Raw genomic sequence first — 10,067 nt, 5'->3', positions numbered from 1 at the left:
TCCTATGAAAGGGGTTATCTTAAATAAGGAATATCCATGCAATTGCTTTATAAGAATCTAATCCAACACTCAGTTTATAGGTTAGGAGAGTCCACTTTATCACGTAAATAATATTTATGATACTCTCATTCAGAGGTGTAGAATATATTGTATATAAGACAATTTTGTAAAACAGTCGGAATATTTAGTAAGAGTGTTCTTTCATTTTTTAGATTGTGGTTAGGACATTTGAATTAAACCAAAGGTGTTTAAGAAGACTAGAGGTGATAATCTAATGCAGTTCAAACTACAAGTTGAAGGTTTGTGTGCATTTATTTTTCTATTAAATATTAAATAAAGAAATTCTCTGTTGATTATGATATACTAATATAATAAAATCTTAATATTTTACTATTAATTAAAATTAATGAAAGAAATAATCATTTAAATGTCATTTAATTTAGATACATATTTTGTTGTAACATGAGAAAGTCTTTGTTTATTTAATATTTCACATTTGGTATGTGTAATCTAGCCTCTATCGAACAATTTTATTTAGTGCATCATTAAAACATAAATAGTCCAAACATTAATTTGGGGATGTAAAAAAATACCTTAGAAGTCTTATAACTTAATTTTACTCACATTTCTCTGAAAAATATTATACATATTTATTTTCTGTATTAATTTCACTACCCACTGTATTCATGCCTCTGACTATTTTTTAATAGCCAATATTGTAGTACGAATATTAGAAACTTTAATGTAAACTAACATCATAAATGTATATTTTAATGTAAAATGCATATTAATTTGAAGTATATTCATACAATTTTAATGTGATACGTTATGATATTGAAAATTATAAATATTTAGTTAAATGCAATGTAATTTTATGTTTTTCTTTTAATATAGGGGTCATTTTTTAAACAATTAGAAATGCTTAGGCAACTATGATTACATGTGTGTATTAGCGATGTTGATCGGTAGTCGACCATAAATTCTGTGATCTTGTATGGTTTACATGCGTGAATGTATGGTTTGGATCGTCTTCTTGGAACATCCATATTACAGTCAAATTAGTTCCTCAAAAGACATCTTATGAGTTGCCAAGTTATATTTATAGATAATAAGATTCATTTGGTCTTCAATTCGTACTATGGGACCATGACGTTTCTACAACTGTACTTAACTTTTAGTTGAACTATGAAATTGAAACATTTTTATTATAAATTTTTTATTGTACATTATAACAAAATACATCATTTTTCTTAAGAACACTATATAACCAAAATAAATATAAATACAACAAAATAAATACAAGTACAAATATAACAAAATTTAAACCATAGTTATTATTAGAAAATAAACTACTTTGGAAAGGAAGATCATATTGAAGGAAATTCAAACTTTTCAACACAATATTTGTGTGAATTATAATATTCTAATTTAGAAATAGAAACACTCGATTCAGAGATAAGGAATAGATTACATAATTTAGCCTACCAATATAATTTTCAACAGTGGAATTATTAGAAGAGGGATTATAATGGAATTGTTTTGGTTTAAGATTATTTGTTGTTATAGAGAAATTTGATTGAAAAAAATGGTCTTCACAGATATTTAATATAAAATCAGAACGTCACTTAAAAAAATATTTTTAAAATTAGGATTGTGAAATAATCTGAGGCTAGTGCTGAAAACCTTTGGTTGAGTTTTATAAAATTATAAAATAAAATGATGATTCTAGTAACATCCTGTAGTGGTTCAAAAGTTACTACCTTTTTTGTTTATTTCCATTATCCCCATCTGGTACTTCTTGTATGAGTCTTTTCGTTGGTTCAATACTTAATTGCTTTTGTTGTTTAAAAAATAATGTCATGGAGACCAATGTTTAAAAATTGCTGCAAATCCTTTCACTTCCAAAACATCCAAAATGCTTTAACTGAATTTTTTCTTTATTTTATTTTTTTAAATCGTCCAACAATTGAGAGTGACTGTTTATATTGATCATTGTAAATATAAAAATTTGTTCTTTTATTAGAGATAGAATTTTTAGTCTTTAGAGAAATACTAGTATTGGAATGAAAAATAGGAACTGTAAAATATTTAAAACATTAATTAACATTAAATTGGAATGAATAATATTTTTTTATGTTATTTAAATGAAAAGAGCTCGAAGGAATTCCAGATACTTAACTTTCATTAACATTAGAACTAATAGAAGTAGAAAGAATTGTAGAATTGTAGGTGGAACAAATAAAGTTCCCCTGTTTAGAAGAGACCTTTGGTTGTTATAAGAAAAATTTAAAAGTGAAGAAAGATCATCACATATAAAATATTTTTACATAATTTCTAATTTTACAAATTTATTGCCATTTTAGATTTGTGTTTTAAACAAAAGACTTAAAAAAGATTCTTAAAATTGGAATTTTTGACATTAACAAGGTATATAAAAGAACATTTTTCAATGAACAATCTAATTAAAAATAAACAAAATATTCAACAGTACGTTATATAAAATAATGCACAATGGTGATTAGAACTATTTAAATTGCGGAAATTGATAATATAAAAAGTCTCTGGCTAGAAAAGGACTTTCTTAAAGCAATAACCAACCCACTTTCTTCTTCTCTTACTTAAAAATTATTAACTTACTATTCAGAACTGTAGTAAAATAGTTTATCTAACTAAAAACACTCAATATTCCCTGATCATCTCGGAAATTTTGGGGAATTTCTATTATCAGTTTACAAAATGTAACCATTACATTATCACCCACACTATATTTCTCACCAGGATGACGTCACGGCTCCGTGACATTTACAATTAATAATTTCACAAATTTTATAGGTTCGAACTAATATAAATTTGGGAATACTAATATAACATTAATTACTTGTCCTTCCTGGGCCAAACATGATTGGTGGAAGCGACCAATGCGGTTGGTACAGTTTTCATAATTAAGCACATCTGATTTTGTCGTATTTTAGTGAACCTAGATAACCATCTGTTTAGTTGGAAATTTACAGATTTTATAGGCTTCATATCTTTTTATCTTATCATTAAACGGTGGTGGATCTTTATTGACTTTTTCAACTTTCCTTTCTACACCAGAAAATTTACAGTTTTTATCTAAATATTCTTCAAGAGATCAAAACCTTTCCAACATTGAATGAACATTTTTATTAGCATATTACATTGATATAGGGTCAAACGTGTCTCATTAAAAATATCTAGTTTTTAATGCAAATTGACCACATACATAGAAGATGAAAGGAATATTATTAATGACAAAGAGAGATAAATTACTTTTCAAAGAATTTTACACTGATTTATTTGTGGCCTTCGTTATGTGGAGGGGGACTTGATTTTCTGTAATAAATAACGTAAAAACAATGGCTTTAAACAATTAAAGGGACACGAGTGATTTTATTTAAAAGAAATTTTTGATTGTTAATTATCTTCATGTTACAATTTCAAAGTAAATTAATAAAGAAACGTGGTTCGACAGTCTTTATTTAATTTCAGATTTATGTTATCTGAAATAAATATGACACTTTAAAAAATGTAATAACTTTTTAATATCTTGTTACAGCAAGTTAGATATATCTGGAGTCTGAGAGGACAGACCAAAATATGAGCAGGCCTAAAACTCAAGGTTTGATTAAGTACAGCTGGAGGAAAAACCAACAAGAGAGCAATTGTTAACTCTACCGGTAGTAACGTAAACTCACAACTAAATTAAGCAGACAACCAACGAAGGGATTGTGCAAGAAGAATTAGATATAATGAATGAGGAATTTATTTCACCGGATGAAAACAACAACCAAGCGTTAGTTGAGGATGTGAATTTTCCTCCTATTGCTGTGAGTAGTACAAAGAGGAGGAGAAGCACCGAATTTGTTAACGATCATGAGTTAGTCAACATTCGGTTGAAGGCGGCAAAATTAGAACACCAGATAAATTTCCTTAGGATGAGGGTAAAAAACGAAAAACAGGGTCACGACTTGATATTGAAAATCATGCTCAATGAATTCAATATACAATCTTCAATAAATATACAATAAAATTTTGAAACATATGAGTTTGGATTATTCAAAATTATTATATATGAAGAAACAAGAAAAGGAATTATGGGAGCAAGGTCACGTAGCTCAGGACACTTAAATGACATGCAAATAAAAAATGAATGAACGAATTTTCTGACTTTATTTTATACCTATAACGAATTTAGGTTGGTCCAACCGTTTTTTGGCACTGAATCCAGTCTGCATCAGATTTTTCTCCGCATATGATATTTTCAACACCTTTTTAGTGTCTTTACTTTGTTGTTTTTCCATTTGGCCTTTTTATAGCCTTATTATAACGGGTATGAGTTGTAATTTAAGTACTAAAACTGGAATTTCAATAATATCGAAGCTCATGAAGGATTCTTTATTGTTGAGGTAGTTTTATTTTATGATAAACTTCAAAACTGTGCAGTCTTTATGGGAAAGACGAGAGGAATGGGCTATCTGCTTTAGGCAAAACATTTTAAACACGGGAGATAACACAAATAACTTTGTAGTAGCGTCGATAAGAATTTTTAAAGACACGCTTACGCATTAAGGCCATAACAACGCAACTTAAAATAGGTAATATTTTAAGTAAAATTGCAAATATTTTATGTTTAGCTGCTTTATTATCAAAAATAAGGTTTATAACCTGCTGCTCCGTGAACATTGGGGCTGTTTATTTGACAATTATTATAAATATTCATTATGGAAGCCAGTGCTTCATCTCTTCTTAAACAGGAAATAATTTCAATTTGCTGAATTAGTAACAAAGGATGTCATAATTAATTGAAATTCATTTTTATTATGTTTGGGGTAGTAAAATGCCAAACAATATATATAATAACACATATGTATATAGATGTTATTTATTAATAAAACAAAAAAATAAAACTAGAAAATTAACAATTTTTATCAGAATAAAATTTATAGTAAGTAAGTAAATCAAACGTAAATGATCTAATATTTAATATTTCGTGCTGTATGCCTTATAGGCAATAACATCCTCATATCTTTTTGGTATAGATGAGATTAGATTGAAATTATTTGCTCCTCTATATTTTTACAATTTTATGTTTTTTGGCATCTAATAATCTATTTCGAAAAGCATTTTCTCTGCATGTACCAGAAGTGTTGGGTTCTGGATCATCAGTATTATCTACGTCATTGCCACCTATCCATTCTTTGGCCACATAGTGCAAAAAGCTTTTATATCTTTTTTTTTAATTAAGATTTAAAGTTTTAAAAACTCTAAAAGCATTTAAAAGAGCCCCATTTAGTTAGAACCACAGAACATCCAAAATGAGAAACAACACTGGACGATAAATTGAATTGTAGTGTTTAAATTATCCAATAGATGTCACCTTTATAGTTTTCTGTATTTGACATTTGACAAAATTGGCGGGAATAGTTTCAAATTCAAATTAATTGGTATATTATTGGGTGAATTGTGAGAAATAAAATAAGCTATGGAATTAGAACATTTTTATTACAAATTATTTATTGTACATAATAAAAATACATCAGTCTTCTGTATATTACATATTATATATAACAAAAATAAATACAAATACAACACAATAAATTTCATCAACAATAACAAACAACATAAAAATAAATAATTCGAAGAATTCAAATTAGACAATAAACTTTCAAAAACATTAAAATTAAGATCTCTGGAAGTGGAAGGAATAGATTGACTAGTATTCAAATTAGACAATGAATTTTCAAAAACATTAAAATAAAGATCTCTGGAAGTTGTAGGAATATGAGAATGAAAAAGTAATGGTGGCAAAGGAACTGTTTTAGGTTTAAGGCGACGAATTTTTCTTGTTATAGTGAAATCTGATGGAGAGAAATGATCTTCACAGACATGACATGTTTTGATAGAAGGATTAATATTACAAATTGACAAATTGAACGCCATACTAAATTTAATTTAGAATAGGAAGGTGACTAATAAACGATTTATTTTTAAAATTAAGATTATGAACATCACTATATTATGTATTGAAACATAATATAATATATATTGAAACACATTTTGACACAGTAACCAGACAGAGATTGAGGCTGATAACTCATGGCTGAATTTTATAAAATTATAATATAAAACAGAAAAATATCACAGAAAAAATTCTATATTTTAATAAAACTACCTAGTTCCCATTGATCGAACCTTCCCGATCTAGTTGGAACCTAGAATACCCACTTTTAATAATATATGTAATAAGATTAACATACCTAAAAAGTGCCGAGACTATTCTGGTTAAATCAATGGCAGACTATTTAACCTACAAAATAACATTAATTTATTTAACATATAAAAAAAAGTATATTAATATATAAAGCATCTTATTCAAATTTGAGGTTAATTTATTTCTAATGTGATTATAATGTAAAGTAAACATCTTAAGTATTAAATTATTGAATTACAAAGCATAGTATCTATGTATATAAGAAATAACTTACCTAAAACAAAAATTTTAAACCTTTTTATTCATTAGCTCCATTCCATCCTCCCGGCATCTTTGGATAGAAACCCGCGCCATATTTAAATACTGCGTTGCTATTGGTCAAAAAATTAACGAACAAATCTAGTTACATAGCCATTACCAATTGTCATACCAATATTATAAACAACATAGCAATTTTAGAAAACGAGTGTAACTTCGGAAATTTTCGGCTGTTTCCATTCGGTCCTATTCACTTGTCCACCATGGTTAGAACATCACTGCCCTTTTCGTCCATTTTTTTGTGCGCTGTACTATAGAATAATATGATAAATACTGATCAGCGCGATCGACACCTTTGTTGTAATCAATAACACATAGCGGCGTCCAAATTTTTTCATTTGTCTTCCAATCAATATTTGCACTTTCTATAATATGGGCTGAATGAATTTTAGATATCATTCGAACTGGTCTTTTTGATTGCCAACATTGGAACAGAATGTTGTATACATGTAGGCCTCTATTTTTACGAATAATGCCACAACTTCGGAATCCATGTCGTAACAAGATTTGGCTCGTATCAACACTATTATAATAATTGTCCATATAGACATGGTGCCATAAGTTTTTATATGGCTGTAGGAGGAGTAAAATTGGTTCCCGAAGTCGACTTCCTTCACCATGGTATATTCGGAAATTGCATATATATCCCGTTTTTGCTTCACAAACTACCTGAATAAGAACTCCATATTTGGTGATTTTTGAAGCATTATACACCTTGAATGGTAATCGACCTCTCCATGGCATGATACTTTCATCTAATGACAACTCTTGTTGTGGCTTATATACATACCCAAATTTTAATGTAAAGTAAAATATGAGAGGTCGATTTTTTTTAATGCCATCTCTTTCATTAATGTCAGTTCCATTATTAGAAAAATGCCTCGAATACCATATTTGGCGGAAACGATATCTACTCATCACTTGCGCAATAATTGGAGTTTCAATTGTTCTGTCTGTAGACTAATATTCATACCTATTATCTTTACGAACCGAAATAGTCCCAACATTTTTTTCTATTCTACCGTACACACGTCTTTCCATTTCACAGATTTTCTACTGTCTTTAAACTTATCAACATTTTGTGAGTGATAACGATTAGTTTCTTCTGCCATGTAGTCAAACAAATCATTCCCTATGAAAAGTTGAACTTCTTCAATCACACTTTCCGGATTATTTAGTATCACAACAAGCTACTTTGTTCTAAAACTTGTTCAATATTTGGAGGATTATCATATTCTGACCACTCAACTTCTTCATCGTCACTTTGTTCAGAAGTACTAGACAGTATTGGTAAAACTCTACGTCTTCTAGGATGAAAGAAGTCCTCATCACTTTCATACTCGCTATCTAATTCAGCAATATGGACATCGTTTGAAATTTGCGGTAAATTATCTGCATAATCTTCACTATCACTATCAGAAGCCATTATTTTTTTTATAATAATAAAATTATATAAAAAAAAGATGTTCAACCCTGTAAAGTCGACAAAATACTGAACTATTTTAAAACATATTTATTCAACACCTCTTGCTAGTAAACGTTTATCTGAAAAAAGTGAAAGATTCGAGTTTGCTGTGCATTTGTATACTATCGGATGCATAAGTGGTCTGCCACTTTCCGAAGCGCTTGACCTCGACGGTCACATTCTGTTTTCGTGCATCGTTTTGGTTCAAAAACTGAATTATAGTATAAGTTTTGACACTGCCTGAAGTGTATCGAAATTACAGAATAACATTTTATACTATAAATAGGACTACAAGGATTGGAATAAGCCAAATTATTTACTAATTTTAGCTTTAGTAATTCAGAGAATATTTTTTGAGTTTTATTGAAATTGTTGTATTACAATATTTAAAGCGATTAAATAATTAATAAATATTAAAATAATCTTAATTAATATTATTTTGAATTATTTTAAAATGATTTAAATTAGTATTTGAGCTAATGTGATATATTTTTAAAATATTTAATATACAAAAAATAAAATAAAGTATTTTCATAACAAAACAAAGTATTTACGAAACGTAAAATAGTGCATATTAAAACATTTTAAATGTTATGAACAAATATAATAAAAATGATCGAGTGATTAGAAATTGTTCGTGCCTATGAGTTGATATTTAACGATATACGACAAATGCTTAAATGTTATGTAATGTTTTATTTAATAATAATGGCAAATTGTTAATTATATTTACTCTTATGCTGTTAAATAAATAGTTAACGGTTATGAACACCCAGTTATTTTTCTAAAACTTTATTTTATGGACAATTTTGCTATTAATTTCTTTATGTAGATTAAAATTAAAACAATAAAAAAACAATAGTTATTAACAATTAACATACATTTAATTGTAAAAAGCGACGAAATCAGAATTTGGATAAATGAATTCAAAAATACCACTTTGGTTTTTTCAAAAAAGATCCTCACCCTTGTTTTTCATTTATTGTTTCTTTGAACATTATTTGTTATTGTATCTTATAACTCATTCATCACTTGTAATCTGTTTCTATAAATGATATTCTTTAAATGTTGTTGCATACAGTTTAAATAGCCTCGAGTGTAAGATATTAAAAAAATGTATACATTAGGTTTTCATGTTATATAATTTTGTAATTACAATTATTTATTTTTTTTATTATTGATAATTATTTTAAACAAATAAATTAAATATCAATTTTGTAAACGAAAATAAAAAAATTATAAGATTAAGATATAATATATTTATTGAGTAAACATATAATGTTTATTCATTCTATCGTTTCCAGATTCTATCAGTTACACATATTTTGTATTTTTTTATTTATTTAAATTGTTTATGAGATTCTATACGTAATATTATACAACTATTTAGAAATTTGAGAAAAAATAATTGGATAAATAGAATGACAAAATTATATGAATTACCTGATTTTTAAAATTATTTTATACTTTCACTATTTTGACATATTTTTATCAACAATGGATTTTTAAAAATTATTTATATTACTCAATTTTATAATTATTTCTATGTAAGTGTGTATATTGTATTCGGAAAGTTACTGCTATTTATATTAGCCGCGAAGTAAACAAGTGTTTTTGACTTTTTTGTTATCAAAATTGAATATAAGAAAGAAACTGGCTGCGAATCTCCAACATTGTTGTTGATATATAATTTGAAATTAATATGTGACATATAATTCACAAAATTCACGTCGTGTTTCGATTCGATTCTTAAATCTAAATCATCTTAGGCCTTAGAAAGTCGGTTTGCAGAATGGTCATAGTGTTTCCCAATTCATTTTATAATCACAAAATTGTATTTATTTTATTATATGGAGCATTAAATTGCAATTACAAATTTTTAAATTAAAATACCTAAAACATTAAACCATATGTTAGAGGTTCTCTTCCTTCGCTACATATAAAATTCACTTTTTTCCTTGTTCTTTAAGAAAAATTATTCCCATACGCGTTTCTTTGTTTACATTCATATTTGTTAACTTCTATTCGCAATAACCATTCACACTGAATCGA

The 10,067-nt window shown here is 27.3% G+C and overlaps 1 long non-coding RNA gene and 1 pseudogene across 1 annotated transcript; one reads left to right on the top strand and one right to left on the bottom strand.

Moving 5' to 3' along the window:
- The first annotated feature begins 221 nt into the window (after positions 1-221).
- On the top strand, positions 222-4,180 carry LOC126265895 (uncharacterized). Its single transcript, XR_007548381.1, has 2 exons — positions 222-299; positions 3,578-4,180. It is a non-coding gene; the product is annotated as an uncharacterized LOC126265895 (long non-coding RNA).
- A 2,139-nt stretch (positions 4,181-6,319) lies between these two features.
- LOC109606126 (uncharacterized) lies at positions 6,320-7,976 on the bottom strand (annotated as a pseudogene).
- Between the last annotated feature and the right edge of the window lie 2,091 nt (positions 7,977-10,067).

Source organism: Aethina tumida, chromosome 6, assembly GCF_024364675.1.
Source record: "Aethina tumida isolate Nest 87 chromosome 6, icAetTumi1.1, whole genome shotgun sequence".
Lineage (NCBI taxonomy): Eukaryota > Metazoa > Arthropoda > Insecta > Coleoptera > Nitidulidae > Aethina > Aethina tumida.
The sequence above is the reverse complement of the archived record's forward strand: the minus strand, read 5'-3'. Positions and strand labels throughout refer to the sequence as shown.